Source organism: Castanea sativa, chromosome 11 (genome assembly GCF_040712315.1).
Source record: "Castanea sativa cultivar Marrone di Chiusa Pesio chromosome 11, ASM4071231v1".
NCBI lineage: Eukaryota > Viridiplantae > Streptophyta > Magnoliopsida > Fagales > Fagaceae > Castanea > Castanea sativa.
In genome coordinates this window covers 16,132,339-16,156,787 of record NC_134023.1, presented here as the reverse complement: position 1 = coordinate 16,156,787, position 24,449 = coordinate 16,132,339, and the positions used below count along the sequence as shown (strand labels likewise).

Here is a 24,449-nt window from a genome sequence, read left to right as displayed (position 1 = left end):
TTCTTAATCATTTGATGCCTTTTGTCACTCTCTTCTCCCTCTCTCTCTCTCTCTCTCAAAATTAAGAGGCTCATCCATAGTTGGATTATTAACATAGACTTTTCAATTACTCAAGTATTTATTTTATGTTAATTGATTTTTATTTTTCTAATGCAGTTAATTGTGATAGTTGGTGTTGGAGTTAGTATTAGGCCCAAAATTTCCTCCACCTTGGATGGGAGGTCAGTCTAGTTTTCATTATTGGATGGTAGGTTTTCATATGTATATTTTATTGATCTGATTGGTCTACTTAAGATGCATATTTTCTGCTTACCTTATCAAACATGTGTACTCATTGTAGTCAGGAATAATCCTGCAACAGTTAATTTCCTTGTTCCAGTCATTCTTTTTAATCAAATGGTTTCTTATTTTAGAAAAATGTGTATCATTTTGACTTTTAAAAGCTACACTACATTTGTTTGGCTGTGTACAAGATTGTTTGAGATGAGAATCATGAATGATTTGCTTTGTAGCATTGCACCTTACTAGTCTATGATAGTTTCCTAGGTTAGCTGACCATTTAAAAGCAGGACATGCTGTCCAAAAGTTAAAATGGCTTGACATTTTAATACCTTTGGTTAGGATCTTTGAAACGATATTGTTTGTTGATTGGCGGAAGAGCTATTTTTCAATAATATAATCTAAAAGCATAGGTCTATATTATTTTTTGTACTTTTTCTGTTACTTAGGAATATTTGAATTATAGTGAGGATGGCTGGGCCACAACTTCACTATTATTGGGATAGCAACTGTAATTGCTGATATAACTGCTTTATTCCCTAAGTTTTTGGAATTGATCTTTCTATTCTTCTGGATCCTCTATCCATGTATTTTAGCCAATTTCCTAAAGCTCAAACTAAAATTTTAAAGTAGTTCTGAGTCACATTGTTGTCAATGGAATACAAGACAAGCATTAACAGAAAAGCTCCAATTTCAAGTCAGTCTTATGATGTAGAAAGGATAGTTGGAAAATGAAAATCAGCATTTAATAGTTTAACTCGCTTCTAAATACTACAGAAAATTATGAGCTAAGCATCTCAAACTTCATGGCATACTGTGAACTGAAGATGGGCTCTCTAAATGAATGCGCTTAGGTATATAATATCCATAGACATTTGTCCATTTAAGAACTCACCTCAATTACACTATCTGCTTACGCAACTTATTTGACTAGGAAAAGAAGTATACCTTCTGTAATCCAATGCAAAAGTTCCAATTTACCTGTAGGCTGTAGCCAAGGTTTTTGTAATGAACTTTATCTCTGATTCAGGTTGGCACTATATGTTGCTTAACTTCTCAAGCCGCCAAAAATATATGGACATAAACATTCTTCATAACTTAGAGAAACAAGGATTGATTGTAAGAAAACTGCCAGTACCTATCCCAATACTCTTATTCAATGATGGGAAAAAAAAAAGATTGATTGTCTTGGCAATAATTTTTTTTTTCAAGATTCATATAATGTGTGGTATTCTTGCATAAATACCCCAATACCACAACCACTCTCCCTGAGGTTCAAGATTCATATAATGTGTGGTATTCATATAATGTGTGGTATTTTTAAAAGCTGTTTGTGTGTATATACATATATGATGCATCGAACCTTGCAATTATATTTTTGATTGACTACTTACCAACCCATGGAAATCAGAAAAGTATTTCTACCACATCTTGAAGCAGAGTTTGGGTGCAGAGTCAAACTACCTTCTAGGAAGATTTCATGTTAAATAAGAAGTGAAAAGAAAATTGTACTTGAGTCAAACCTGTGTACTGGGGTAGCAATTTTCTTGATTTTTAATGAAAATGTTTATACATCCAAAAAAAAGGGGGATTATCTATTCTCATAGAAGCTAAATAGCTGGTAGTAAATGGGAACTCAATTCCTATTAACCATGACTTTTGGCTTATTGTAATAACTGATTATTTTTCTCTTTCTATGATTCAAAAGAATCCTTCTTGTCCTTCATTAGATTAAGCTCCATCCTTTAGGTTCTTTTTTTTTTTTTATCTTTTTATTTTATTTTATTTTATTTTATAATTGTGTTAAATAGATATCTATAGTTTTTATTATTAGGTACAATGTCCATTTTCCATAGATAAGACAAGGTAACATTTGATTTTTTTCACTTTACATTTCATTCTAAATATAGACTGTCGGCTACGTGCGGGCGTGGCTAGTGGATCAAGTATGAAAAAAATACCTATCATGTATTCTCACCTCCTTGCATATAACACGCCTCATGCTCTTTAATTTAATTCCAATATAATTTGAAAGGAGTTCGTGCCCTTAACATGCAAGGAATTGCAATGTCTTAGATCTTCACTGCTATGTCTTAGCCTGCTCAAATTTATTGATAGCTTTATGCATTATCTGACATATGAGGTTGCTATTTCCTATCCTCTAGCAAAAAAATTTTTCCACTCTCTGTGAAGATACTTCCATATTGCTTAGGCTTTTTAATGAAACCCTTTGTCTCATAGAATGATTCCTTTTCTACATATACTGTTGTTTATCAACAAAGCTCAAGTGCTACTCCAGTTTTCTTTTAAAAGAAAGTAGGGGAAAGATGTTGGATGGAGAGATCTAATTGAAAAGTTGAGAACAATGAACAAAAAAAATGTGAGAAAGCTCCTAATCAACATGTTGAGCCCAAGAGAACTTGTGAAGATTCAACTCAATGGGTTCTCTTTCTATGAGTTCTCTTTGGGGTTTATTTTTAGTAGCCATTTTTTTCAAATGCAGTAATTGAAGTACCTACAGTATGCCACAGCAGCTCAATTTTTTATATCGTCTTCCATTGACATTCTTATGCTAGATGAATCTTTGGTTGGTTTAATTGGGAATTCAAGAAGTCCATCAAGGGCACTTAATTACCTTCAGAATTCTACAATCCTGATTCCATTCTATAAGTGACACAAACACCTCTCTCTCTCTCTCTGTGTGTTTGTGTGTCTCTTTAATCTTTCGCACTTTTTGCATCAAATTCAAGAGAGAATTCAATGCTAAGATTTAGAGCTAGGAGGCAAGGTTGAGTAGAGTTGCAAAACAGAGCCATGCTTGATTCATCTTTGCACAGCGAGGTTGGAAAAGAAAAATAATTGAGTTTTTTCTGATGAACAATAAATGAATAGGTTCATGTGAAATAAGATTGGAGGACAAAGATTTGTCTGAATTATATTTTCTGTGTATAGAACTTTTACATTGGTCTGAATATATAGATGCTGTTACAATGAACCTAGACAAAAAATTAACAGTTGCCAAATCCCATAATTACAGCTGACTGGAAACCCCTTAATGAAGCTGATTGGGAATCCCTTAATTGTCTCTAATAGTTCAACAAACCATATATGTCGGGTTTTTTATTTGAATATTGTTGTTCACTTCTTTGTATCTAGGATATGTGATTCCTTAAATATCCTTAACAAACATGAAAATCTTGTGAGTTTGTATAGATTTTTATTATTGTTGTGGTACTAGGTATTATAGTCCCTGATAATGTTATGGGTATAAACCAATGGTTCTAATGAGTTTGCTTTTCAATGTTCCTATCTTCATTACATTAAGTAAAGGTTGGATTGCTGCAATTTCTAATAGGTACTGAATTTCTAGTTTGGTATGAAAAAATAAATAAAATGTACAAGATAGGATGTGCTCAATAGGAATTGGAAGCTCCAGTAAAATTGCAGTGGAGATGGTTTGGTGCTCAATTTGGAAAGCAAAGGTCCCTAATAAAGTTAAGATGTTTGCATGGAGAGCATGTCAGAACATTCTACCTGCATGTGCCAATCTAGTGAACAGAAGGGTTCTAACGTAGCCATGATGTCCAAGCTGCAAATTAAATGAGGATGACATGATACATGAATTATGGAATTGTGAAGAGGCATAAAGAATTTGGTGCTGCAGAAAAGAGGTAATTAGAGCATGAATTCCTAGACTTTGTTAGAATATTTTGGCCTATATTGGAGGAGGTCTGTGACAACACTGTGGACCAATTCCCGTCCTGGATGATTTGGAAGGCAAGGAATAAGTGGGTCTTTGAGCAGTCTACAAAACAGCCAAGTGTCATAGCAGGTGAGGCTATGTACAAGGAATATTTTGATGGTGCAGTTTTTGAGGATTTACATAGAACAGGAGCGGGAGTCATAATCCTAAATGAACAAGGATTGCTCATTGCAGCAATGAGCTGAAAAGGAAGACCAGTTCTGGAGAGCTTTATGGCAGAACTTGAGGCTGCAGTCCAAACCATTTGGTTTGCTCGTGATGTTGGCATACAGAGGGGACAACTTTTAGTGGGGGATTATATATAGCAAAACTTCAGGAACATGGAAACTACGAGTTTTGGTGGGCTAACGTTGTGAAGGAAGCTAAATTTCATCTGCAACGTTAACATGTTCAGCAATGGGAAGTTAGTTTTACTAGATACTCATTTTGGCAAGATGCGCACATAATATTGAAGATAATGTAACTTGGATAGAAGAGGTCCCATTATTTATTTTTGAACGGTTGAACAATGATGTACTGGGTTTGAATGTTTCAACATGCTACTTGTTTGGTTTTCCAAAGAAAAAATGGAAGCATAAATGGAAGCATATCACATTAATTCTACTCATACAGGGGACCAATACATTTTTTTTGCCCCCAACTAGTTCATTCTTACAATCAAAGTGGGGGGCTTTAGGCTTGCTACAACTAAATTTACAGAACCATGTACTATATATAGCTCATAATCCAATAACACAAGAAATACACAATACATTTATCTTTTTTTATTTATGCATAAATGACTGTTCAATAAATGCCAGTTAAAATTTTTTATCAATGTTTACTAGGCTATGGTGGCATAGCTTTAGCACTAGTAATTATCATAGACTGAGGCCCTTACACCTTAGTGTTCACTGCCTATGAATTTCCTTCTGTTTTCTTGAGGAGAAATATAAGTAATGCTTTCAATGGATACAACAAATGTACCGACTTATCCTTGGGAAGGCCAGATATGCGTTTTGTCTTATTCTTTGTAAATGATGGGTTTCATTTCAGGTACACAAAGCCTATTCTATACTTCAGGAAGACTACCAGGCCTCAAGGCAGGATCACCATGCTCACAATACCATTCCCCAGGAGGTTTGGAACCTAATTTGGAAAGGAAAAATCCCTCTGAAAATTGGAATCTTTGTGTGGAAAGTCATGCATGACAGTATTCCAACATTTCTGAATTTGTGTAATAGAGGGATCAATGTCCGTAGTACATGCCCTCTCTGCAATTCTGAGGATGAAAGCACCACTCGTCTTTTCCTCTACTGCCCTTTTGCTAGAGCCATTTGGCATGGTTCATCATTGGGTATTCATACTTCTGAGCTAAACAATGTTTCTGTCGAAGGGTGGGTTGGGTCCTTGCTGATAAGACACAAAAGGATGGATCAGGAGTCAATGAAATACCTGCAAACTCTGTTTACTGTCTTGTGGTCGATATGGAACAACAGAAGTGCTCTTAACTGCTCAAAATTTGTCTTGCAGGTACCATGAAATCTTTAACGAGGCTGATTCACTGGGCACACACAGGCATCAGCAAAATACAGACCAAATTCCAATTGGTGGGAAGTGGCAGCTGATTGTAAAGTTAGAAGAAAAGAAAGAGAGCTAAAAGAAGTGCTTATGCATATGAGGCCAGAAATCTACGAGAAGTGGTGTTTTGTGGTATTACTGTATTAGGAGCTGTGCTACTGGATCTGTTGCAGGTGCAGTTCAGGAGGCAATAGTGGAGGCAGCAGTCAAAGCTAAGAACCTTGGATATCAACAAATTTTGATGTTAAGTAATTGCAAAAAGCTAGTTCCATGCACCACCTGTGTCCGCGTTCCCGAAGGCACTCCTCTCTTTCAAGAGGATTCGCAGCATGTCAAGCCCTGGTAAGGTTCTTCGCTTTGCATCGAATTAAACCACATGCTCCACTGCTTGTGTGGGCCCCCGTCAATTCCTTTGAGTTAAGTAGTGGACAAGAAGCGAGCCCCAGATTGGAAAGAGAGAACTCTCGTGGCAGATATGTCCTCCCTATAGCAGATGGGATTAGATTGCAGGCTGATTTTTGTTTCTAAGGTTATCCTTAACTATGTATGGTCGTTAGCTGTTTTAGCTACAAAAGAGCCAACTTACTACTGCTGGCCGACTATGGAACATGATGTAAATGCTACTTATGGTTAATGCCTTTTTTGAATGGTATCAAAAAAAAAACTTCAATGAAGCATGACTTTGAAGAAATATGCCTACATCAAAAAATTACACTGACTGTTTTCTTCTCTATTGTTTCCATCCAATTTCTTTAACATTTGATGCCTTTTGTCACTCTCTTCTCCCTCTCTGAAAGACCGAATGGCCATACTTCACAAACTTTAACTAAGAACACTGGTACTTGGGAGCTTTTTTCTCTTCCCTCTATTAAAAATCTTTAGATTTAAAACAAAAGAAAACCACAATGAGCATACACTATACAGATATTATAAGCCCAATCCCAAGACATATTATAAGAGAGCACTATAAAAGCCAATTACTATGACTTTTAAGTGGAGTTTATGACGTGCTTTTGTTTTAGACCCAATTTCTCTCTCCCTTGTGTGTGTTTCTCAAAAAAAAAAATCCCAAGGCATTGAAGCCACTTGTGTGCAAGCTCCTCAAACCATCAAAAGAAAACAGCGTTCAATTCTAGGAGTGATCATTTGTGTTCACATGTCATGTTCATGTCATGTTAATTCATAAGTATCCAACCATATAAATCTACACGAACACAACATATTTATTAATCGAGTCATAACCCCTCAATCCTAACATGACCTATTTATTAAACAAGTTGACACGATACGATGCACATAACTCATTTAATAACCATGTATTAAGGTCGGCATGACCTAACATAACTCATTTAATAAATAGGTCATGTAGTCAAGTTTACATGTTTTCCTAGCACGGATAACCTATTAACAATTCTCATATTTTAGTCAACTTTTTTTTTTTTTTTTTTTTTTTTTTTTTTTGAGATAGAAGTTTTTAGGAACTTAATTTTGTTTTTAAGCTTGCATGTAATATTTAAGGGATCGCAATTAGACTTATTTGGAAGGTCTACATTAATAATAAAGACAACTTCAGGTACTGAAGTATTAGAAAAAATACTTTAATTAAAGACCAAATGGGTAATAACCCCAAAACTAAAAGAGCCAAAATATAATTTACCATTATTATTATTTACTTCATAGTCTATTTTTTTTTTTCAAGCAAAAGTTCCTGAAAACCACTTATGCTTAAATTTAAAGGTGTCATTCTCACATTTAAATAATCGATAGTTTATTTATATGTGACTTAAGGGTTTTATCTAGAGATAGCTTGGAATATCCTACCAACGAAACAACTGTTCATCTCTTTACCTATTGTCGATTACTCTGTTAGCACAAATTGTTTGGTCTATGATTTAGCGGACAGTGGCCACTTAGGATATCATCTCTTAATATTCAAAGCTCAAGTTAGTGAGTTAAAATTATGTTGAATACGTACAAAGCTTTTCTATCCAACAGGTAGTGGAATCAAACTTTGTACTACATGCTGCATCATGTTATGTATTGATTTGAATAGCTCATAATATGAGCCAAGGGCTGGAGCCTTTGGATCCAAAATTGTTAGCTAAAAACATCAACTTTGATTATAACAACAATAGGGTGGCATGTGAAACCGCATTGGTGAAAAAGTTAACGCAACTAGGCAAGAGTTTTCTTCACTAATATTTCTTTATCATCTACTAATAACAACTTTTCACATTTTTACACAATAGCGCGTATGTGTGCTCCAATATTTTGACATGAGCGGTGGTTAAAAATGAAATATTAATTAAGAAAGGATCCCCAAAAACATCACAGTCGACGATAACATTCATTGAGTCCTCGAAGATTGGGTTCCCTTGGACCTTGTTGAGAAGATAGTAGAGAACAATTTCTTGGTCATTGGGTCGAAACTTGACACTAGGTGGCAACTCCATATGTAGCTTCTGCACCAGCACTGATCTGATGATGAATCTTGTTGTTGTATCGATAATGAGTGCTCAAAAGATCACTGGAGTTGAAACTAACCGAGAATCTTCAAAGGGTTTGAAGATGATGAATGGGGTTTGCGTAAAAGAAAATTTCTTCAAGTGGGTTTGAAGAGAAGAGCACGCAATATTGAATGTTTTTATAGCAACAGAGAAGAGAAGAAATAATAATGATTAAGAGGCTAGGATTGATGTTAAACGATATTTCAGAGTCGAAGGCGAGTCGCTCGATGTCAATGCACGCGACGTGTTTGATTATGATCCTGATTTGTACACCAAGATGGTTAGGTACCCACTTGAAGTGCTGGCGATTTTCGACATTGTTTTGAGGAACATGGTGGGACGAATTAACCACTTGTTTGAAAACCACATTCAAACTCGGATTTTCAATCTCAAGAGCTCCCCTTCAGTGAGAAATCTTAACCCATCTGGTTAGTTTCTGAAGAAACACAGAGAAATCTATGAAATACAGAGGCAGAGTATAACAGAAAAAGAGAGAGAGAGCAAGAGAGAAGAAAAAATTTCTCAAATGAATTCAATTGTATTAGAATCTTCTACACTGAGTAACGAAGCTTTACACAATATATATATATATATATATATATATATATATATATATATATATATATGTATATGTATATATGTATATATGTATACAGTAACAGGAAATGGGGAAAACAGTTACAAGTCCAGCTATCTATCTCACGTGCACACGTGCTGAAGCTTAAGTTAAAACATACACAAAGCCAAACGACAGCGTTCTATTTAGTTTTGCATTGTGTCTTCTCTATTTCTGGAACTGAACTTGCTTCATCTCCAATTTCTTCAAGCTGACAGCTACTACTGCTAGTGCTTTCAGTTTCTCCTTTTGCTTCTTGTACAATTTTTTAAACCCATATTTGACTTTTGGGATATTTGTACTGATTTTGGGTTGTGTTTTGATTAGATGTTGAGGTTACTACCCAGATCCTGTTGTTATAAATAGAGGTAATTTCATTTGGGGTGTTGTGATGATTATTGGTTTTTTTTTGTGTCACAGTAATTGTTTTTCTTGATATGAATGTATTTAGTAGTTGTTGACTATTGAGTTTTGTCAGGGCAAATAACTGAACCCCAGATATGCTTGAAGGAAGAGTGTCAAGCTAGGGACTCCATGACACTGGTTCACAACCGATGCAGCTAATTCATAGCTTGTAGACTGTAAGAATGTTGTAATATACTCTTGCTGCTAACAAGTTTTCACTGATTTTATCTTCTACTGATGTCTGTAGTTCATAGAAGATTCTTTATCAACAAGTTATTTTTATGTATTTTAATTTTTGTTGGGAAGGGATATTTGATGTTCATTGAAGACTCCATTTTTATTGTTGCTTGCTGTCAATATAGCTAGCATATCTGATATTATATGAGGTGTTTAATTAGTCTGTCCATCTCTTGGGAATTCAGGTCAGAATATTTGTTGTGAAACAAACACACCTTTGTACTTGCTGTCCTATACATCTGTTTTTGCTGAATAATTCTGTAGTTATTCCACCAAAAGAAAGGTACATCAGGCTGAGGGCCTGAGCCCATCTCTGTTTTGTTAATGAATGTTCAAGTTAATTTGGGGAGGAAAATTTTGGTTTCAGAATCTGGGTTCAATAAATGGTTTATGAATGATGTTGGTGGGTTTTGGTTGTGTGTGAATTAAAGTTGGGTAGGAAAACTTAAGATTGTTATTGATGAGGGGATATATATATATATATATATATATATATATATATATATATATATATATATATAGGAGATTGATTTTGAGTTTATATTTTAGATTCAGCATGGTGTGAAGTGTTTTTTTGTGATTGGGGTTTACAATTTGGTTGAGTCATACAATTGGCAGTGGGTCTTGGTCCTTTGAATGGCAGGGTGAGTTATTAATTTGAGGGTGGGTTCATAGGTTTGGATTAGATGGATCTTCAGGGTAGTGGCTTATCAATTATAAGGCCAGGGTTTACAAATCTATTTTGGATCAGGTTGGTTAATTCATGAAATTGGCATGCTATATATTTTTTATTTATTGAAGGATAATATTATATTATGTTCTTCTGTTCTGTTTCACTATAATGTTCAAGAGCAAATCCATGACTTTGTAGTTACAAAAAAAAAAAAAAAAAGCATTTATAAGTTACTGTTCTCCATCACAAAATGTATTGTTGGATGGGAGAAGCTTGGTAAGAGTATCATTTTATTTTCTATATTTTCACTCAAAAAAAGAGTATTAATTTATTTTAATTTGAACTATCTTTCCCATGCATTAAATATTAGAACTCGATCTAATGTCCTGTACACTCTCATCTTCTCTGCAGGTAGTTGTTTGGTTTATAATCCCTTAGGATTTGAGGAAGTAATAGGAATTCTTGTGAGTGTTTCTATTCTTAGTCTTCCTTATGTAATTGATTTTTTTTTTTTACTTAATATATTTTTTGTCAATTCTTCATACCCAGCACTTATTATATACCATCTTCCAAAATAATTTTATTATCATATTGTTTAGATTTTTTCTTTATCCTTTGTTTATTTAATTGTAATTATATACATGCAAGTCGCTTTTCTTTGAACTTAGTGATTGTTTATTCATTTTGATTTTTGGACCTTACTAATCCTGGTCCCAGCCATTTAGAGCACCCTGAATAGTGAATAGCATTGCTTTGAATAAGTCTGCATAGGTTATTGATTCTTACTTAGGCACATCTGCACATCACTAACATTACTTTATCATCTATCTTAACAACTTATTTGTGAAAAATTTTGGCTTTGGATTTCATTGTAAACATAAGTATTGGTAGCATCATATTGCACTCAAATTATGGTTCTTTATTTCTTTTAGAGATAATTTCTAAAAATTCTATAAAAAAAAAAAAGCTTATGGTTCTTTCTTTTTTGTGCCAAAAAAAAACCCATAAACTATAGGATTATTTTTGTACTTTACATCCCATAATGTGAAATATGAAAACTTGTAATGATCACCACCCCTTTCGCTTCCAATGGTTTATTATAATGATGTACATGTGCACAGCAATATTGACGTTGGAAGAAAGATGATAGAAAAGAGTCATGTTGTAAGGGAAGTCATTTTATGCTCATAACTTATCTAATTGAGACACCTGTATTTCTTTCTTTCTTTTTATATTTATTTTTATTTATTTTTAAGGAAATGATCTCCATCTCCATTAGCATAAGTTGTATTGTGCTAAATGTCATTTTAACTCATCAAAATTTACTTTATTTATTATACCATAGAATTTAACTTTACACCCTACATGGCTACATCGTATTTTCTATTTTAACATTCAATACGTTAAAATAATATGACCAACTCATAAAATAATATAAAAATACCATTTTTCATTTATTCATTTCACCCCTTCTCTCTCTCTCTCTCTCTCTCTCTCTCTCAACTTTTTCTTCTTTTCGAAACCCAAAGCAAACCATTTTTCTTTTTTTTATCTCTCCATCTTTGCATCAACCCAAATCAGCCAAACCAAATCCAGCATCAAACCCAAACTGATCAAACCTGAACAAATCCAGCCACTACCTCCCACAACCTAGAAAAGCCAATCATAACCCAAGAATCAAACCTAAACAGACCTAGCACCGCCGCCCACAACCCAGCACCATCACTCTCTCTCTTCAATCAACCCAACCGATGATGCAAAAACCAACAACCACCGATTGCAACCCATAACAACCACCATAACCCAAAACTGAAATGCCTAAACAAGTAAACCCATTGGAAAATTACCCAGACCCTGTGAGTTGCGGGATAGAGAGAGAATTTGGCCGAGAAAGCTAGAGAAGAGGGAGAAAGAGAAAGTGCTGTCAATTTTTGGAGCCCGTGGTTAGCAGAGGTGTTTTGTTGAGGGAATCTATGAGAGAAAATTGGTTGAGAGAGAGAAATCTTTCCGTCAAGAGATACAGAGGGAAGACAAAAAGAAGATTGAATGAAAGAGAAGAAGCTATTTTATTATAGAAAGAGGGAAAAAGTTGAATAAAATAATGCCAAAAAATTATAGCACATTTGTTCATACCAAGCCATTTGTAGACCATCATTGTAACCCATGCTAAATTTTTTGAGATTGGGGCATTTGGCACATCTAATGCACCTTTGTATGTCTGTTTTTGGTGAATAATTCTGAAGTTATTCCACAAAAAGGAAGGGTACATCAGGCTAAGGGCCTGAGCCCATCTCTGTGTTAATGGATGTTCAAGTTAAATTTGGGGTGAAAAATTCTGGTTTCAGAATCTGGCTTCAATAATTTAGGAATGATGTGGGTAGGTTTTGGTTGTGTGTGAATTAAAGTTGGGTAGGAAAAATTAAGGTTGTAATTGATGAGGGTATATAGGAGATTGATGTTGAACTTCATCTATTTTAGGTTCAGCAATCAGCGTGGTGTGAAGTTTTTTTTTTTTTTTTTCCTTGTGATTGGGGAGTAATTCTAAGGTACTTTCGGAGCATGGAGAATGATGCTCCCTCCTCTCACATTTATGGTGGGGTCCGCTCATTAAATTTATGGTGGGGTTCACCATGAATGTGAGAGGAGGGAGCACAATTTCACTATTCTTCGAGACTACCTAAGAATTTTCCATGATTGGGGGTTCACAATTTGGATGTGTCATACAATTGGCAGTGGGTCTTGGTCAATCTTGAATGGTAGGGTGAGTCATTAATTTGAGGGTGGGTAGTGGCTTACTAATGATAAGGCCAGGGATTAGAATTCTTGCTTAAGGTGTGTTTGGATACCGTTTATTTGCTGAAAATTGAAAATTTATTGCTGAAAACACTATAACAAAATAATTTTTAAAGGTGTGAATAGTGCTATGGGACCTAAATTTTCCTAGAAATCTATGAAAAAGTGAGTTTGGTGATACGTGAACAGTACCTATGAGATCCACTAAAAAAACACTGAACACGCGAATTGAACAAAACGCCCAATCCAAATGCACGCTTAGTCTTAGGGTAGATGTCTTAATAATGGTGGAGTTTTGCTCAAAGTGTGTAAACATAACACTGGGTGCAAACTATACCACAAGAGATTGAGGGCTTGGTGAAGTAGCAGGGGCCACTAGAAAGAAGAGTAAGAACTTTATATACAAATGATATTTGAAGGGAGACCTACTAGTTGAAGTCCTATTCACATGATATTTTTTTATTATTAAAGGATGATATTATATTACGTTCTCCTGTTTTGTTTCACTATAATGTTCAAGAGCGACTAAATAACTTTGTAGCCTCTGTAATCAATGTTAAGTTGAAGTTGGATTTGTGGAAGGTACTGTATTGAGGACAGAAATCATCTCTTTTTTCTATGCTCTTTTACTTAATTAAAGGATATGGATAATCTATGACCCCAAATTCAACTGGCTGGATTTAGTTGATTGGAGTGTAATTCACCTAAAAGGGAAGAGCTTAAAGGTCCGTTTGGTTGGAGGGGTGGAAAAGTGGAAAGATAGAAAATTATGGGGGGATGGAAAAGTAAGAGGATAGAAAAGATTTAATTTTCCCTCATGTGTATTTGGTTGGAGGGATGGAAAAGTGAAAGGATGGAAAACTTTTTTGTTTGGTTGAGAGGAAAAATGAGAAGATAGAAAATGATGTATGTATAAATTTACAATTATGTCCCCATTAAATAAAACAAAAAAAGTAACACATTTTTTATTTAAAAAATTGTGTCTAAAGTATGAACACTTCAATTTAAAAAAAAAAAGAAGTATAAGCTAAAGGAAGATGAGCACTAAAAAAAAAAAAATGAGAAGTACAAGTAAAGACCAAAAAAAAAAAAAGAATAAAAGGAAAAGAATCGTAAAATTAAACAAAAAGGAAGATATTTTTTGATAACCAAAAAATAAAAAAGAAAATGAAAAAATAGATAGCAGTAGTGTACTACGGACAAGGATAAAAATCAGAGGAGGTAAAAAAAAAAAAACCAAACTGTCTTAGAAACTAAAACCCATGTGCAAAGTGCACAAGGGTATTCCAGTCTTTTTAATGCATTGAGTTTTCTCTTCTAAGTTTTCTCTCTATTTTGGAGAGAACATTTTGGTGGGCTCAAAGAGAAAATACTTGGGTCCCACCATATTTTTTTCCTCTCCTCCTTCCAACCAAACACCTATTAAAAAGTTTTCTCTCCTCAATTTTTCATCATCTCTAAAATCTCTCCAAACAAACATACCCTAAGAGCTATACTTTGTAAAGTGAGTAGTAAATTTATTTTTCTTCATTGCAAAGTTACACAAATGCCAAGTGAGTTTTGAATCTATGATCTCACCCTCCATCCCAGGGGCAGAGGAAGAGCCATCCGAGCTAAAACCCCATTAGAAGAGAAATAAAATGTATTTAGATGAATAAAAATGAAACCATTCACGGATAGAAATTACCTTCTCGGAATACGACTCCTTGATCTCCGAGGTAACTGTTATAGTTAGAAAGAATAAGCAATGTAAGGTATCTAGTAGGAGGAATTCTCTTTTAAAAAAAAAAATAACAGACACTAACCTTGTGTGGACTAGGTGATCCAGAGTAGGATGATGACCGCCCACGTCTTCCGACTGATGCTCAACCTCTATTGTAAACACCACCCCCACAGAGAAAGACATGCTTAAGTTAAAAAGTAATACAAACTAACAGCACAAATCGAATTAACAAAGGGAGATAGCATTTTGCAAAACTCAACAACATACTGAGCCTATTACAAATTTGAAGAAAAAAGGAGTGGAATGAAATTGAAGCCAACATAATATTGCAACTCGAGTTCAGAACCTACATAGTCTTTATGTAAGATGCAAAAATCAAGGTGAAATCATGAGAACAACGGGCATGATAGAACTTATAAACAACACTAAATTGAAGACAGGTGGAGTTGTAGAGTCTTGCCCTTGGATATACCAGTATTGTCCAACAAGATAATGAACATTTTATGGCTATGTTAAAACCTATAGACATTCAATACATTCTATCTGTTACCCAAGCCACATAAAGGGCTTAAAGAAATTACTTCAACCCACAATGAACAACAATGTTTACAAGGCACCTCACAACCCATATTGAACAGCATTCCATATAGCACTACTACAATTTCTACCAAAATGTCCCCCGCTGCAACCCACAAGTACACCACCCATCTAGGTATCAACCACATGCACATCCCCACTACTTCTCATGTACACACACAAAGAAATTTGCTGGCATACACTCGAATGAAGCAATTCTACAAGTAACATCAGAGCTCTGCAACTTTGAGACCCATATTAAAAAAAAATTCATGAACCTTATTCCCATCCTACTGAAATAAATCCGACATAAATAAAGCAATAAAAGAGAGCCGACACAATTCAGACAACTAGAAACCAGATCAATCATGCTTAGGATTAGAAAAGATTTAGAAAAGTTACCTCCGTGGAGAAGCTGATCGTGAACGTGAGCGAGCAGTTGTACGAAGAGGAGGAGTACGCCTACGACCAATAGGAGACCTTCTAAGAGGACTACGAGCTCGTCTTGGAGGTGAACTGAACGAAAACAAAGGTCATATTCAAGTTGCAAGAAGATAAACATATAAACAGATGTGTCTAAGAATGTGTGTATCACAAAATTAGTATATGAATAACTCCCTAGAGTTTTGAAGGGCCCCAGAAAAGCAAAAGGAAAATATAGCAGATAATCAAAAGTAATAAGTCTCATACAATGTTAAGGGGCTTTCCCTTTCACGATGCTCTGCCTTCCTCTACCAGCTCCTCCTCGATCAAACCCACGGCAAACCAACAGCAAAGCATCGCATCGCATCTAAAGACCCACCATACCCACAAACCAACAGACATTTTCTTCCTCGGAATCGATCTCCTTCCTCAGACCACCGATTTGACACAAACCACCCACATCCAACCTCTACAACCCAGAAACGGTGACCCATTTGCCGTGGGTCTCATCAAGCCCATGGCCACAGATTCCTCAATCAAAACCCACCATACCCACCATGCCCACAGACATCTTCTTCCTCAGAACAGAGGTCAAGCTCCTTCCTCAGAAAGTTTTCTTCATTGGGCCCTCCCTCAAATTATAGAATCTCCTCCTTCAAGCTCAGAATATTGAACTAACCCAGTAAGAGTAAACCCCTTTAAAGAATAACCATAAAAAGAAGAAGAAAAAAAATCTGTCTACCCCATTGAAGCGCCGCCTTGCCTTGCCATGCACTCCTAAACCAGACCAACTGGTGGTACAACTCTCTCACTCTATCTTTGTTTTCTCTCTCGCTCTATTGTTCTGTCTGCTATCACTGCTGTATAGCAGTTTACAAATGACATTTACCTATTGGACTGACTCAAAGTAAAACCATTGGCCGAATGTATTGTAAATTGTGATGTGATTTTTTTTTTTTTTTTTGCTAAATTGTGACGGTGAACTAGCTGTACAGCATTTCACACATTATATAAAAGTATATAATAGTTTTGTTTTTGTTTAATATAATAATAATAAATATTTCTTTCTTCATCAAAAAAATAATTTTTTTTTTTTTTTTTGCTAATAGTTTGTTGAGTTTACGATATGTAATAATTATTATATACTATTAAACAATATAATTTAACTCAAAAATTATAAAATAAATAGTGTAATATATATATATATATTTATAAAACCGAAACTTCTAAAGTTTTCACAATTTTTCACGTCACTATTATTAAAAATAAAAAAAACTACTTTTAATCCAAAAATTTCAACTAAACAGTTTTGTAATTTTAGCCTCCAGAACCCAATAGTTCTCTAATATCACAGCCTTCACCTCAAACCTCTCTCTCCCTCAAGCACAACCTATCTCTCTCTGTGTTGAGTTTTTCTCTCTCCCATGGCAAACCCAAATACAAACCTCATGGCTACAAACCCATACCCAAACATAGATCTCATGGGTACAAATCCATTTGCAATCCGTGGCTTCATTGTAAACCCCACCTCCAAATCCCCAACTCTCACCATCTATGAAGTTCCAAAAACATCCCAAAGTCATCACCTCTCTCACCACTTCTCATCCAAATCCCAAGCAAAAATTCCAGAAATGTCATGAGTTAAGGTCATTAAAGACTTTAAATTGAGGAAAATTTTCTAATTTATGTTTCTAGGGTAGTGAATAGAACATCAGTAGTGTCTTTAATTGGTGGTGGTTTTTTGTTATCATGAATAAATTCATTCACTTAAGTTATCTGCTACTTTATGAAGGAAGCATTGGGTTTTGGTGTGAATTGGCACATGTTGATAGTATTGCTAGTCAAAGGATGTTTTCGGTGCATTGGTTTGTTGTGAAGGGTAAAGGTTTGGTTCATAGAACTCAATCATCCCCAAAGTGTTTGATGAAATGTCTGAGTTATACTCTCCACCATCAAACTCAAAACTCATAATATTATTTTGCAACAAAGCATATCCCATATCCATTAAATAGGATTATGTATATATTTTCTTTGGATTTTACCTTGATTTCCTTTATTGAGTTGTTTTCCTATCCTATCTGTTGCAGCCTTACTGCAAAAATTAATTCCAACTTGAAACATTGAGCATTCTTTTTGGCATGTTAGAATTTTTGTGAATGAATCAAGAAAACAGAGGGTCAATTCTTAACCAAGATTTTTGTGAACTCCAGGACTAAACAGCCTTCTCATAAGCTTATCTCTTATTTATTCAACCCCGAGTTTAAAATGAAAATAGGAATCATCATCATGTATTAAACTTAGCATATTACTTGGGGTTGGCCTCAGAAATTACTTTTTTCAATTTGATCTATAAAGGATCATATTCAGTTCAATCCATTAAACTATTATAATTTTTTTATTTAATAAGTTTTTCCAAAAATTTAGTCAATGTTTCTTTTCCAATTAGTTATGTAATTATTAAACAAAGACTTGAAGAGTAAAATTCCTTAGCCTCAAGTCAAAATCATTATGTCATGTGACCATAAAATTTGTGTTCATATAACTATGCTAGAGTAAATCTTCAGTAGTATTTAAGCTTGAGTTAGAATATCTAAACCTATTTCAAGGCTATAATTTATGAAGTAAAACATGTCATATCAAGAACAAACAAGATATGTATATAGAAAAAGTATAAAGACATATTTTCAAGTGTAGAAGAGGAGTTGTACATTAAGACTTATGTTCTGCCATCATGTATAAAAACAAACCATTCCATTGTTTATTGCAATAGTAAGAGAAAATAGCATAATATCTTTCAAAGGGGCCAACAAAGAAAGCAATAGTGCAGCCCATGCCTTTATTTCCTTGAGAATTTTCAAATATTGTAGTAAAAGCCATTTTGGTAGCTGTTGTATTTCTATTTACTACCAATTACTTGAATAACAGTTTCTTTAGTTTGCGAAAATGGGGTGTTTATAACTTATTTGGATGAATTTAGCAATAAAATCATCTCTAAAACTAGTTAAATCATGAAATTATTATCCCTAGGGTTTATTATGAGTTTCTTCCTTTATATTTTTGAGACAAATTGTATTCTCTTAGTACTTTTTTTTCCCTTAAACTCTTATATTTTAACATTTTTGTGCTCATGTAAATTATGAGTATCATCTACGTTCTAGATTATAGAGGAAAATGAATATGTATTTTTTAATTAGTAAAATAATGAATAAAAAAAAGTTAAAATGATATATTTGCCTATCAAGGTTTGGGTTCTATCATAAAGCAAGCATTCATATATATATATATATCATTCAATTAGTCTAATTTTTTGCGATAATTGATATATAATTGTTAAGTTTCATTTCAAATATAATAATACTTTCATAGTATCCTTTGAGCCATAGTATGTAGAAGATGAAATCTTATTCTTTCCAAGTGATTATTAATTTGAGAAAGTAAATATATATATATATATATATATATATATAATTTTTTCTAAAACAATCATGTGCATCACATAGGTTAGCGACTAGTATAAATTAAAACCCTACCCCTAAAAATCAAATTACAAGAGGTTTAGAAAAGCAAGGAGATAAATAAATATTAGGCAAAAATGCAAAACTGATTCTCTAACTTTCACCTTTTTTCATTTCAATCCTCTAACTTTCAGTTTTGTCATTTCAGTCTTCTAACTTTTAATTTTTGTCAATGCAAGACTCTGTTAGAACTCAGTTAGTGGCTGTTAGAACTCCTGAAACGACACCATTTTGCATTTTTTTTAAATTCAAAATTAAAAGAAAATAAGAAAAATCTGAAGAAGAAAAAAATTCGTTCCCCTTCCCCTGAAATCAAAACAAAGATCTGAAGAACATCGGCTTACATAAATTGCAAGCTAGGGAAGTAGTAGCATAAAAAGAAGAGACGGCAGTTGCATGCATATGCTCGTCAAAATTCTTGAGAGAAATAAAGAAAAGAACACGAGACAAGACGACATGGGCAAGAGAGGAGGAGGAGGTTTTGGGAGCAAGAAATCAGCGCAAAAGTTGTCATCTTCAAATGGGTTTCACAATCCAATCTCATTGAGAGAAGAGATCATTGGAAAAAAGCAAACAAAAGGAGGCAACTCTATCAATTCCAAGTCCATGTTAAAGCTTGAGCATTTGCAAAAGCTTGCAACGTGGGCCAGTGGGGAGGCCACTATTCCTTCTTTGGGTACTACTGATAAGGTAGCAGGTGATTTCAGTCCTCAACTTAGTCTCTATCTCTCTCTCTCTCAAACCGGCTCACTCTCTCTCTCAAATTGACCCCCAAATTTACACGGTTAGGGATTTGGGTGTTCTTCAGATCTTTGTTTTGGGTGTTCTTTTTTTATTTTTTATAGATTTTTCTTATTTTCTTTTAATTCTTTTTTTTAAAAAAAACATGCGAAACGGCGTCGTTTTAGGAGTTCTAACGGCAGTCACTAATTGAATTCTAACAGAGTCCTACATTAACAAAAATTGAAAGTTAGAGGACTGAAATGACAAAACTAAAAATTAGAGAACAAAAATGTGAAAGTTAGAGGGTTAGTTTTGCATTTTTGCCAAAATATTAATTGTCAAAAAAATCTCTCACAAAAAGGGAAAGATGCACATTTTGTCAAGTAAAGGTTGAGTGTATGTGTCAAACATGGGGACACAGACAAGCATCCACAAGGCAATTGTTACAAGGGAAGTAACCTAAACATAAAAAAACTAATTATATATTTGAAGGCTAGTATTAACCATCTTAATAAGATTTGTTTAGAATTCATCTCAATAATAATAATAATAATAAGATTTTTTTTACAAAAATGCAAAAGACTATATACAAAGAAATAGAGACTCAATAAACATAGGAATGGATTATAATAATTTATTTATTTATTTTGGCCACAAAAAAGTCAAAGGAAAATATATTATTTTATTTATTTATTTTCCTTTTGTGATAATTTGATAGTTATAACGAGGAAGAGAATATTTAAACTTTTTTCCTTGGAAACACCAAAATGGGCCTTTTTTCCCCAAATAGCATCATTTTTGGAAATATTTAGGAAAAATGCACCAGGTTAAACTTATTTAGTTATGTTGCATTTTTTTTGGAACTCGCGTTCCGAGTGAAACTCGAGTTTACTAAACTCGAATTCTAAGTATTAAGCTAATCAAATCAAACATAATGCTTAGAGTTCGAGTTTGACAAACTCGAGTTCCAAAAAAGTGCTACCTAACTAAATAAGTTTGGAATTGTATTATTTAGCAAACTTTTCCAAAAGAGTGCTACATAACTAAATAAGTAAAACTTGAGTTTACTAAACTCAAGTTCCAAGCATTATGGCAATCGGATCAAACAAAATGCTTGGACTTGAGTTTGATAAATTTGAGTTTCACTTGGAACTCAAGTTTGACAAATTTGAGTTTCAAAAAAGTGCTACATAACTAAATAAATTTAGTCATGTGCTATTTAGCAAATTTTTCTTAAAATTGTGCTATTTAGCAAATTTTTCTTCAAATTATGCCGTTTAGCAAGTTTTTCCCACTAAAATGTGTTAGTTGAATTAGAACTTACAAGTTTCTTGACCATATACCAAGCTTAGATTATTGTTTACTTAATTATAAAGATATAAAGGTATGAACTTATAAGAGAAATCATGTTGGAGTAAGGTTATGTTCAAGGCCTAGTCTTCAATACTCTTCATTAAGATTGATTATTGTTAGATTTGTGACTTCAGGATTTTGGGGGCTTTTGGGTTTTGGCACCTCAAATATGTCTTTCTTTGCACTTCAATTAACTGACTAATTTTAAAAATCAATTAGCTAATTATTCACCAAAACTTTCACGTTAGCAAACCATTTTTTAGACGTCTATTTGCTTACACATTCTCAAGACTACTTTTTTTTTTTTTTTCTTTTTTCTTTTTTCTTCTGGGTTAAGAATCATTTTGAGACTACTATTAATGGAATTTCTTTAACCTCAGCATAAAACGATCTTACTCGTGCTAATGGACTGTACTAGGCTACTAGCTAAATAATGTGTTTATTTATAAGCCTTTGACCACAAGTGTTTTTGGACCTCAACAGAAGATAGCCCATACGTTGTCTTTGGGTTTGGATGAAGGAGGCCTATTACTTGTTGGACCTGATTGATTTAAACTACTTTTAACATTTGATTCTACTTCTTTATTTGTTGTTGTAATTTGATTTTTATTTTCTTTTAATATATGATGTGATCTGATAAGAGAGTTGGTTATTGCAGAATAACATTTGAAAATTTTCTTTGTGCAGGTTGTACTTAGTTCAAAGTTCAAATAAGACAACCAAGTATTGGCTTGCATGCATTTTTAGTGTTTGTATCATTGCATGTACCAGCACTTGGTTTCAGCATGTAAGCAAACTATATCTAGTGTGTGAAAAACTGTCTACTATTTTCTTTGAATTTTATTTTCTTACCTATCTGCTGATACCAACATGAAATTGTTATTATTATTATTATTATTATTATTATTATTATTGTTTTTTTTTAAGCAAAAGGGTATAAGAAAAATTGAAGGACTTTGCAACTAATAGTCTAATACACTTAAGTCTAGTTAATATAACTTTTGAACAAACTTACCGGTATCACTCTAGAGTCTAAATAAGAGTCATAAAGATCCTAAGGTACAGTTAGTTAAGTCGTTCATCTTGTCTTTCTCAAAAAAAAAAAAATGTTGTTCATCTTGTATTACATATAAACATATATATATATATATATATATATATATATATATATATATATATATTTCTTTCATCCTCTCCTCCTCTCTTTTATTTATGTTTGGAAATGGCATGGCATGGCCTAAGATAAATCAAAGGTCAAATATAGGAACAAATACATCATAATAATAAGATATTAACACGATTAATCTATAATAAATTTAAAAAAACCATAAAAAAATGTTGTAAGAAACACTCATTCAAAAAATGACAGAAAAATGAAATAGTGCTAGTTAAGAAATAATAAAAATGAAATACTGTGAAATTAGTGTCTATTACTAACGTCAAATACATGCTCAAGATAAGCAAATGTCAAATTAGGAACAAATACATCAGAATTGATATTAACATGATTAATCTAATAATTTGAAAAAATCAATAAAAAAATGTTGGATGTAATTCATTCAGAAAATGACCCAAAGAATGTAATAGCACTAATAAAGAAATGATAAAAATGAAATACTGTGAAATTAGGTGTTGTTTTACTTTCTATTAAAAAAAAAAAGTTAATCTTTTTTTTTGTTTGAGAAACAAAAAAAAAAAAAAGTTAATCTAGATTGGAGAAGTTCCATCTCTTGCCCAACGATGTCTTAGATGTTGCTCTTCTAGATATTCTCCTTCTTTGAAATGCAGCAAATGACATAATTATCCTGCAATAACAACAACAATAAAAACATTTGGGGAGACGTTTAACCCATATTGAAAATTTTGCATTGTGTATTTTTTTAAAATTTTTTAAATTATTAAACACGAAAATTAGGAAATCAGCAAAAAATCCATGGCTGTTTATTCCATAATAAATAAAATCAAATAACTTTGGACAATATACAACATTTAGCAATTCAGCATCATTAAGAAAACAAAAAGTGGGTCACCATAATTGTAGCCAAATAAAATGGGAGAGAATAAGCATTTAAAGTCGGACTCGATCATAGAATCAATTATGTATAGAACTTATGTATCAACACTCAATTCCTAGAATCTGTTAAAGTTCACCCTCATATATTCTCAGGTGCATCCTTTGCTAGACATTCTAATCAGATACATGCATCACAAGAAGTCATCAATGTTCTCTCACACACACATGCGCATCCATAAATCTTACCCAATGAGCAATATATATATATGCAACAGTATAAAGCAAGCATCATTAAAAGAACCAAAACTGAGTCACCATTATAGCAACCAAATAAAATGGGAACTCAACATTGTTTTCAACCGTCCGGCCTAGTTGACAAATTCGATCACTATGACTAAGGGTGAATTTGGTTCAGCTTTTTTAAAATTGAGATTTTTGAAAAAGTGGAGTTTTCAAAAAGTGCAGTATCAAAATGTGATTTTTTAAAAAGCTGAGTGTTTGGTAAAAACTAAGTGTTTGGCTAGCACTTATAAAAGTGACAGTTTGAGAGGTAAATTACTAAAAAGGACAATGTCTATATAAAGAGAATTCTTTGTTTTAATTACCTCTTTTAATGCAAGTTATAGACATAATATTTTCATAAAAATTTCACAATAAAGTCAATATAACAAGTTGTTAATGGTAGGAAAAAAAATATTACTAGTAGGTCTAGATGAGAACTAATAACAATTTACTATGTAAACTTTATTATGAAATTGTTATAAAAATATTCTGTCAATAGTACTATTTTTTCTAAATGTCACAATATTACTATTCTGTCAATAGTACTAACTTAAAAAGTTTAGAAATATAATAAAATGTCACAATATTTTCACAATACTAATTTAAAATTAATCTTTGTAAAATAAAATTTTATTAACACTCATCTTTTAAATGAGTTGTTCTAGTATACACAATTTTTTCTCCACCACACTCTATAACATCACAGTTATGAAAAAAAAAGTTGTAATAGCATCTCCAACAGTCTCTCCAAATTTTTGTACTGTTTGGAGAGTGAACAATACATTTTTCAAAATACTTTCACAAGAATCACATCAAAATCTTATGTAGAAAGTTGTTACTAGTTCTAATTTGAACCTACAACTGAAATTATTTTTTTACTCACCAATATTAGCTAATAACAATCTATTACTTAAAATTTATTGTGAAAATATTGTGGTAGCATTTCTTAATTATGATTTCTCATTTTTATATTATTTTTCCAAACTTATTACATCCATACGTTTTTT

General features: G+C 33.2%; 2 long non-coding RNA genes across 4 annotated transcripts; one reads left to right on the top strand and one right to left on the bottom strand.

The window, feature by feature from the left end:
* The first annotated feature begins 80 nt into the window (after positions 1-80).
* On the top strand, positions 81-6,259 carry LOC142617306 (uncharacterized). Of its 2 annotated transcripts, none has more exons than XR_012840955.1 (3): positions 81-221; positions 5,078-5,161; positions 5,555-6,259. It is a non-coding gene; the product is annotated as an uncharacterized LOC142617306 (long non-coding RNA). The 2 variants fall into 2 exon arrangements; XR_012840956.1 differs by having other exon boundaries at positions 5,078-5,378.
* Positions 6,260-7,820: 1,561 nt separating this feature from the next.
* Positions 7,821-16,429, bottom strand: LOC142614814 (uncharacterized). 2 transcript variants are annotated; one of them, XR_012840578.1, is made up of 6 exons: positions 16,298-16,419; positions 15,823-16,208; positions 15,535-15,648; positions 14,639-14,705; positions 14,521-14,555; positions 7,821-8,545 (listed from the first exon to the last, which is right to left on the bottom strand). It is a non-coding gene; the product is annotated as an uncharacterized LOC142614814 (long non-coding RNA). The 2 variants fall into 2 exon arrangements; XR_012840577.1 differs by having other exon boundaries at positions 15,823-16,429.
* Between the last annotated feature and the right edge of the window lie 8,020 nt (positions 16,430-24,449).